Genomic DNA, 8,295 nt, shown 5'->3' on the forward strand with positions numbered 1-8,295 from the left:
ATAGTATTGGCTATTCTAGGCTTTGTATTATTGAAATTTTTGTTGTTGTTATTATTATTGGCTATTGTTGTTGTGTCGTGTGAGAACTGAGTTTTCTTTTCTATGGTTATGTATATTATGGTTGCTTTGTTGAGTATTCACACACTGAATCTAGATTACAGGAACTATATTCTTATTTTAAAATTTTTGTAATTTAGGACTTTTGATTTATAGAAGTTATTATTATTTAAAAACTTTCATCAATTATTAATACTATTTGGGTTGTTGGTTTTAATTAAGGTTGAATGATGAGAAAAAGCAGAGCATGATTGAAGACATCTACAACACCAAGAAGCAGAAAAGGCAGAGAAATAATTGAAAGGGTTTTTTGGTATTGGTATTGGAAGAGGAATTTGGGTTAGGGGGTATGCTGGCAAACCTATGTGTTTTAGTTTTTTTTTTATTTGTTTATTTGTTTATTTAATGGTTTACTTGATCATTGTTAAAATTTGTTGTTGGAGCTTGAATATTGTAGTGTAGCCATTTGACAAATGCAAATTAATTGTTGTTTAATTTTGTTGCTTTAAATTTAAAGGTGTTAAAATCTGTTGAATAAGTTATAATGATCATTGCAATAGAATACTTGCTTTCTAAATCTAAATCAAATGACTAGAAGATTGTGCTTTATTTTAGTTTGGGATTTTCATTTGAACATATATTATGTTGGTTGTGTGTTTTATGCAGTTTAGCTTCTTGAAAGTATGTTTTTGGAATTACAATTTCAACGGAATTATTAATTTTCTGTTCCAATTTTGTTTTAGGCCCTTCTGTTCTATTATAGTTTTTAGTGATTTTTTTTTTGGTAATGAATATGTGTTGTGCAGAGAGAGTTGGAGAGATATCTATGGGAGACCCTTCACTACTGTCAAACCAGTCCCCTCTAATACTGATGAAGAGATTACTGTATTAATTGTTAATCTGACACAACCGGATGAAGCATGGAGTCGAATATTATGTATATGAGATTGTTCTGGTATTGGACAGATTGTTTTTCTTCTCTTTTAGTTTTATACTCTTGCACAGATTGTTTGTTCTCTCTTTCGTTATTATTATTATTATTTTATCTGAATGCAACCAAATGACCAATCTTTGGAACTTTAGCGTATTTTTTTATATATGTTTTATCTAATTATTAGGTGTCTATGTGTTGGGAGGAACTGGAGCATGACTATGAGAAGAAGAATGAAATGCCAGTTCAATCTGCATATTTTATAATTTTAATGAGAACCAAAATAGTCACAATGAATCAAAGAGTAGATATGCAAAACTTGAAATCTTTGACTTTCAATTCTTTTATTCGTTTGTATATTATATTAACTTGAAATCTTATGATTTTGTGTTTATTTGTGTCTTACACATTACAATTAGGTGTTGGATTTTGAAAATTTTCTTGGTTTTAATAGTTGAAGGATGGGAGGGAGGAAGGTGCTAAGCAAATACTACTCACCTGTCCAACCTAGAGGCTTGAGGGGTCAAGCACACATGATGCTTCCCATAAGTAGATGTTATTGGTGACAATTATTTAGGTATTCGAAGGTTCTGATTCTACTGGAAATGTACAGATGCTTTGTTGAGCTTACCATCAAGACTGACCCACAAAATTTCAACTATATTGTTGAGTCTGGTGCTACTAGAAATTTTGAACCTGTGTGAAGATGATGAGGCAAAATAAAATAAATACAAATAAAATTCTTGCAATCTTTTGTACATATAACATGGTTTTTGACTAAATATTTTGATTATATTCTTTTAATTCATTAGGCAGCAGAGACAATAACCATAAAAGAGAAGTTGGAGAGATGGAAGATGCAATGAAATCTTTAGAGAACAAAAACCTTGGATTTGAAAAGAAAAATGGACATCATTACTACACTGGATGGGATGAAATCTATGAAGGTATTATTTGCTTTACCAATTCTATTTTTATTTATTAAGGTAGGCTATCAGCTCATAGTGCCACAAATGGAATCTTTAAGTCTTAAATAGATTGTGTAAATTTAAGATTACGTGATGATAGATCAAAGTAGAAGGCCGTGAAGGTTGTCTCTAGTCTTTTAGGTATATGTTTTTATTTTTTGGGATGCTCTTCAAAGCATATACTTGGTTATGTGAAGGCAATGTTGCTTTTAAAATTTCCTTCAAATTCACTCACTTTCTTAAAGTAATTTTTATTTTCTTCAGTTTATAATATTTGGGTCTTTACTTTTTGTTCAACTTTTATGGGTGCAGTTCTTTTTTTTGTATTTCATGGACTTAATCGGCAGACAAGGTGCCCCCACATGGTACTACTCTTTCTTATCAATTTTCAGCTTCAATCTTCTTGGGTTTAATCCTTATTCAAATATGTTAAAACTTTTAAGGTTTTTGTTTTAATTGGTGGTAGTTGAGAATTGAGTGAGGATCTTGCAAAATATGCGAAAGTGTTAGAAGTAGGGGCTAATGGATTGGGCTATAAGCTGCTAAAAGACTTGGCTCTATCAGGTTTCCATTATTGGCTTCAAGGCTCTTTATTGTATGCATTTTCTTATGAGACATTTTGGCTCTATCTTTGTATTCAATATTGAAGTTGAAAGTTCAAAAACGTGTATAAACACCCTTGAACGTTTAGACCCCCAAATACAAAATAACCAATTCAAGCTTTATGACAAACAACTAGTGTGCGGAAAATGAACATAAGCTATAAACAGAATTGGAAATCAATCTAAGCCAATAATAAATCACATCCATAGCAGAAAATAAAAGGCAAAGATAAAGGGAAGAGAGATGCAAACACAAGGACAACACACGATGTGTTATCGAAGAGGAAACCGAAGCCCTCGGTGTAAAACCTCTCCGCCGCCCTCCAAGCGGTCAATAATCCACTAGAAAATGTAGTTGGGATACATGAACAGCAATAGACCCTCCAAGCCTAATCTACCCGATGTACCTAAGCCCTCCAAGCTTCTTGCTCCAACGAGGTTGCGCCGAACCTTTTTCTTTTCTAGCTTACCGGATTCCGCTACTTGACCATAGCATCCGCCATCCTTGGCATCTTCCAATGCTTCCCAAAATTCCAAAAACACTCAACACTCTAAATGGGTGTGGGTAGTGTTTGGATAGAAATCTCCTCTCAATAGGTATGACAATGAGAGAGGGAATGAGAAGAGACTACAAAGATTTCTCTCTAAGAATGAGTAGCTCTCTCTAAATGGGTGGGTGTTTTGAAGAAACCTCTCTTAGGGTTTTTCTTTCTGAATGGCCACACATATCTTGTGGGAATGAGGGATATTTATACTGGTGTGAGAATGGAATACGAAGAGTCAGTTTTTCCAAAAACAGGGCTGGCTGGCGACTTAACCTCGCAACTTGACTGAGTCGCAAGTTCAAGTCGCGAGCTAACTTAATGGCCTGTCTGGATTTTTGTCGTGTAGTGCTCCAAGTGGCGTGACTGTTCAACTCCCCTGCATGCTCTGCACGTGAGCAACTTTTGGCGGCTTGCAAGCCGCGAGACACCCGCGAGTCCTAGCCGCGAGTCTCTGCTTCACTGCACTATCTTGAGCATTTCTTCACACTCTCTCACACACTACCCTTACATGATTCCCACCTAAATACAAGGTTTCTAAGTGCTATATTACAAGCAAATTTGTCATGGAATAAAGCCAACACATGGTTGATTAAATTCAACCTTACAATCTCCCCCTTTGGCTATTCCATGACAAAACACCCTAAAACAGACTCTAGACTTAAACGTGAGTTTGGGAACAATGGCAAAACTCACTCACACCTAAATCTAAAAACTGTGCAGCTCTTGAATCATATGAACATGAATCTCCTGAAACACAACAATACACCATGATCATTGTATGTAGAAAATCATAAAATGCATATGAAACAGGCAATATGTGATCAAGCAAAGATGGAGTTAAGAAACAAACCATGGCTTGATCAACCAAGTGAACACCACAAGGTAGTGATCACAGTGCTCATTCACACTTGGAATGAACACAAGGACATACAAGTTAACAAGCACAAGGCAAGACACTTGTATGCTCAACACTTAACCAATGCATAATACACAAGGTATATGCATCTAGGAACAATCCTACAAGGGCACAAGAGTGACAGTACTTAAAAGAAAATGCAATACATTTATATAGAAGTACTGATTTAAACAAAACATAAAAGGCTGCATAAAGCATGGTACAAACCATAAAGCCTACAAACATGTATAAAAACATAACCCTAATAGCTTACAAAAGCACATGGGTACAAACACATTATATTGAATAAAAACTTAAACAATATAAACTAAAAGTGCATAAAGTTTCTCCCCTTCAAAGTGATGAGAAGCTGTGATGCACTTGGAACATATATACTTGTAACCTGAAACACTTGCACAAAACACATTAGACCCTCAAGGCAAAGCAAGTAATAAAAGGACAAGTATAATGTAACAAGCAAATTGCGATCAAGTAAACATGATGTAAAACATATGAGCAACTTGATCAAACACCAAAACAGTCATATAGAAATGACTACAATGATCACATAGCAAATCAATTGATCATCCAAACATGCATTCAAAGAAGTACAATAGCATAGGGATATATGCATGTCCAAAGCACAAACATGATGCAATGAGAACAACAAAGCATAACTCAAAGCACCCTAAAGTCAACAAGAAAACAAACAGAACAAAGTTTTCTAGATAACACAATGTCTTCTCCCCCTTGATATATGCATCTCCACTATGGAAAATCTCTCCCCCTACAAATGTGCATGAGAAATAGAATTTCTCCCCCTAAGGATGTGCACAAGAGTCATAACAAGAGTCATATAGAAATGACAAAACACTCCGGAATACTCTCTAGAGTATACTCTCCCCCTTTTTGTCAGGAATAGACAAAGGGTCAATGAGAAAAGAGGGCAAGAGAAGAAGGTATGAACAATGCTAATGATTCATGAGGGGTGCAAGATGAATGAGAAAATGAAACTCAAACCCATGACAAAGTAAAATGCTACAAAGCATAAGACAGACATGACATGCTAGGATGAAGAAGCAAGGTATAGACCAATGCATGACAAGGGTAGCAAAGGTGTGTGCAAGAGGTGACTAAGTGCAATGCATGACCAATGCATGAAAAATGCACATGTGGGGCAAGGTGTGTTGAATACACAACCAATGAACCAAACATGTTCCTAATGAGGAAACATGAGAAACCCTAAAGTTTGGTACTCATCGGAGTCCAAACAAGCGAGAAAATGTCTAAGAGGCATTTTATCAAACACCTAGCATGCACACTATGAACAAAAATGTGAAATAATGCATGAACATCATGAAATCCACCCTTAATACATGTTCTTTCTGCCACAAGGGGCCAACATCCAATGCATATCAACAAAAGAAACCAATCCCATGAAGAAAATAGACAAAAAATAAGTTTTCCCAACCCCTATGATGAAAATCCCAACCAAGAGCACAAAACTCTCCAAAACATAATTTAAGGATCAAAATCAATGAAAAGAGTTTATAATTACCTTAGAGATGTTAATGGATTGAAAAACCATTCAAATTGGTTGGGTTTTGATATAAAAATATTGAAAGAAGGGTTTAAGAGAGGATGGGAGAGGTTTAAAACAAGTTTCTTACAAAAGCCCATTAAAAAGCTGTTTCTGGGCGATTCGCGACTGGGTGAGTTGCGAGGTTCAGTCGCGAGCAAGCCGCGAGCCGCGAGTTTCAGCCGCGAGCTGCGAGTTTCAGTCGCAAAAATTTTCGCGAGTCGCGAGTGAGCCGCGAGCAAGCCGCGAGTGAGCCGCCAAGAGCTTCTGGATGAACTCGCGACTGGGGTTTCCGACTGGTGAGTCGTTAGCTGAGCCGTGAAAAACTCTGACACCTGTTTTTCAAATCAGAACATGTTTAAACATTGAAAAAAAAAAGTAAGTACTAAACATAAACACAAAAAGTGATAAAAATCACTTCCAAAAACATATAAAATGTTCAAAAATCTTTTTGGATTAATCCATATAAGATTGAGCACACACACATCACATTTAGACAAGTACAATCTAACAAATGAATAAGACATTCATTGAACATTAGGCATGTGTGTTGTGTGTGTTTATCAAATGTGGAATAGTCCTTAGTTTAGAGTGAAGCTTCAATGATCAATTCAATCAAGTCATACACAACTAGTGCTAAGTCAAGTGGTCTATCTCAATTATAGAAATGAGCATATATGACCTCCCACAAGAAAATGATTACATATGATGAAGCTTTTCATTTGGCTTCTTTACAATTCATAACATTTGATCATTTTGAATCAAAACATCTCATTTTGAATCAAAACATCTCATTTTGAGATCGATGCCTGAAATTTGTGATATTTCAATTTGATGAACAAGCCTTTGGCTTTTTGGGCATCATACAATTTCATTTAAGTCGCTTTCCCTTTTTCCTAGTCGAATACTAGTATGTGCGACGGCTTTTGCAGCTCATTATCTCTTTTCATTTTGAGATTTACATTTATTGAGCTCTTTAAACAATAAAAATAAAAGAGTGGGAAGAGATATAAGCACGAGTCTACGCATGTATCAAAACCAACATGACTATTGACAAATCATTCACGACAAGCTTGAAGATCGATTTACAACAATCACACAAAGATGTCAAGATTTTTCCCACAAAGATATAAGTGCAAAAATAACAAGCTAAGCTCGTAAATGCACAAAGCCATTTGTACAAAGGTACAAGGCCAAACTCACATGTGATATGTGCTCAAACATATATGATCAAACTTTTTGAATTTTTCACTTTTATGTGGTTTTGGATTTTTTACTCACACAAAACTGAAATATAAAAGTAAGATCAAAAACAAAACAATGCATATAAATAGATGCAAGATGCACAAAATGCATGAAGTTATGACATTTAATGCATGAAGGGTCCTACAAAGATCGAAAGAATTAGATCAAGGACCAAAAGAGCAAAGGCTCAACCATAGGAACCCTTCCTCATCCAAACGGAACGATTGTTTGGAATGAGTGTCTCAAGAGAAGTGAGACGAGGGTTGGAAGAATGAGAATCGGAGATGCACATAGTCAAGGAGTTAAGAGCATTAAACATTTTCTTTAACAACATGCTATTTTCACTCAAAACTAGTTTACTCTTTTTAGCACAACTTCCAAAAAGCTCAAGTTTTTCTTTTCTTTTGATTTTTTTAAAAGCATGAAACTTAGAGCATTGAGGTCTTAGATGACCAAAGGCACCACAATGGTGACAAACAATGTGTTTAGGTTCACTCTTCAACTTTTTGGGAAGGGATCTAGTAACATGGTTTTGTTCCCTCTTCAACTTATGACATTGAGGTCTTATATGACCAATCACACCACAATGGTGGCAATTTGGAACAAACTTAGATCCATCCAAAGCCTTAGGTTGAGACCTAAACAGAGGCTTTGACTTAACAGCCTTTCTCTCCACATTTTGATTTCTTTTGTGTGGAGGAACGTACACCGATTTGTCCTTAGAGGTAGAATACACAATAGGCACAAGATCGGGTACCACAACATGATTGCAACAAATATTATCATCCCTTTTATCAAAGGGTTCAGCAATCAAACACTTGGCATGCATCTTAAGAGATTCATTTTCACATTTTAACTCATCAACAAGTTTGTTAGACAAAACAAGTTTAGCATCCAAGTCCATATTCAAACATTCAAACTCTTTTAGCTTTTCAAGAGAATCTTCAGCAAGTTTTTTATATTTCTTAACCAATTTGTTGGATTCATTGAGCTTAGCAATCAAATCATCATTTTCACAAAATAACTTGCTTAAATTCTTTTGAAACTTCTTAGCATTTTTCTTCAAGAATTTGTCAACAACACCCATAGATTCAAATAACATGTCATCACACTTATGAGGATTAACACTCATAGAGGCATTTTCACAAACATGTGGCATGTTACATTCATCACCAACCAAATCATGCAAAGAGGCATACAAAGCACAATCCATGGCAAATAAACACAAGGGGTCAAGGATCACACTTAGGTATTTAAACCACAACAAGTGTACCCGCTCTGATACCAAATGAAAGTTCAAAAACGTGTATAAACACCCTTGAACGTTTAGACCCCCAAATACAAAATAACCAATTCAAGCTTTATGACAAACAACTAGTGTGCGGAAAATGAACATAAGCTATAAACAGAATTGGAAATCAATCTAAGCCAATAATAAATCACATCCACAGCAGAAAATAAAAGGCAAAGATA

General features: G+C 35.4%; 1 long non-coding RNA gene across 1 annotated transcript; it reads left to right on the forward strand.

Moving 5' to 3' along the window:
* The first annotated feature begins 385 nt into the window (after positions 1 to 385).
* Positions 386 to 1,699, forward strand: LOC115984175. Its single transcript, XR_004090416.1, has 3 exons — positions 386 to 404; positions 864 to 1,012; positions 1,443 to 1,699. It is a non-coding gene; the product is annotated as an uncharacterized LOC115984175 (long non-coding RNA).
* The last annotated feature ends 6,596 nt before the right edge of the window (positions 1,700 to 8,295 follow it).

This window comes from Quercus lobata, chromosome 4 (assembly GCF_001633185.2).
Source record: "Quercus lobata isolate SW786 chromosome 4, ValleyOak3.0 Primary Assembly, whole genome shotgun sequence".
In the NCBI taxonomy this organism is placed as follows: domain Eukaryota; kingdom Viridiplantae; phylum Streptophyta; class Magnoliopsida; order Fagales; family Fagaceae; genus Quercus; species Quercus lobata.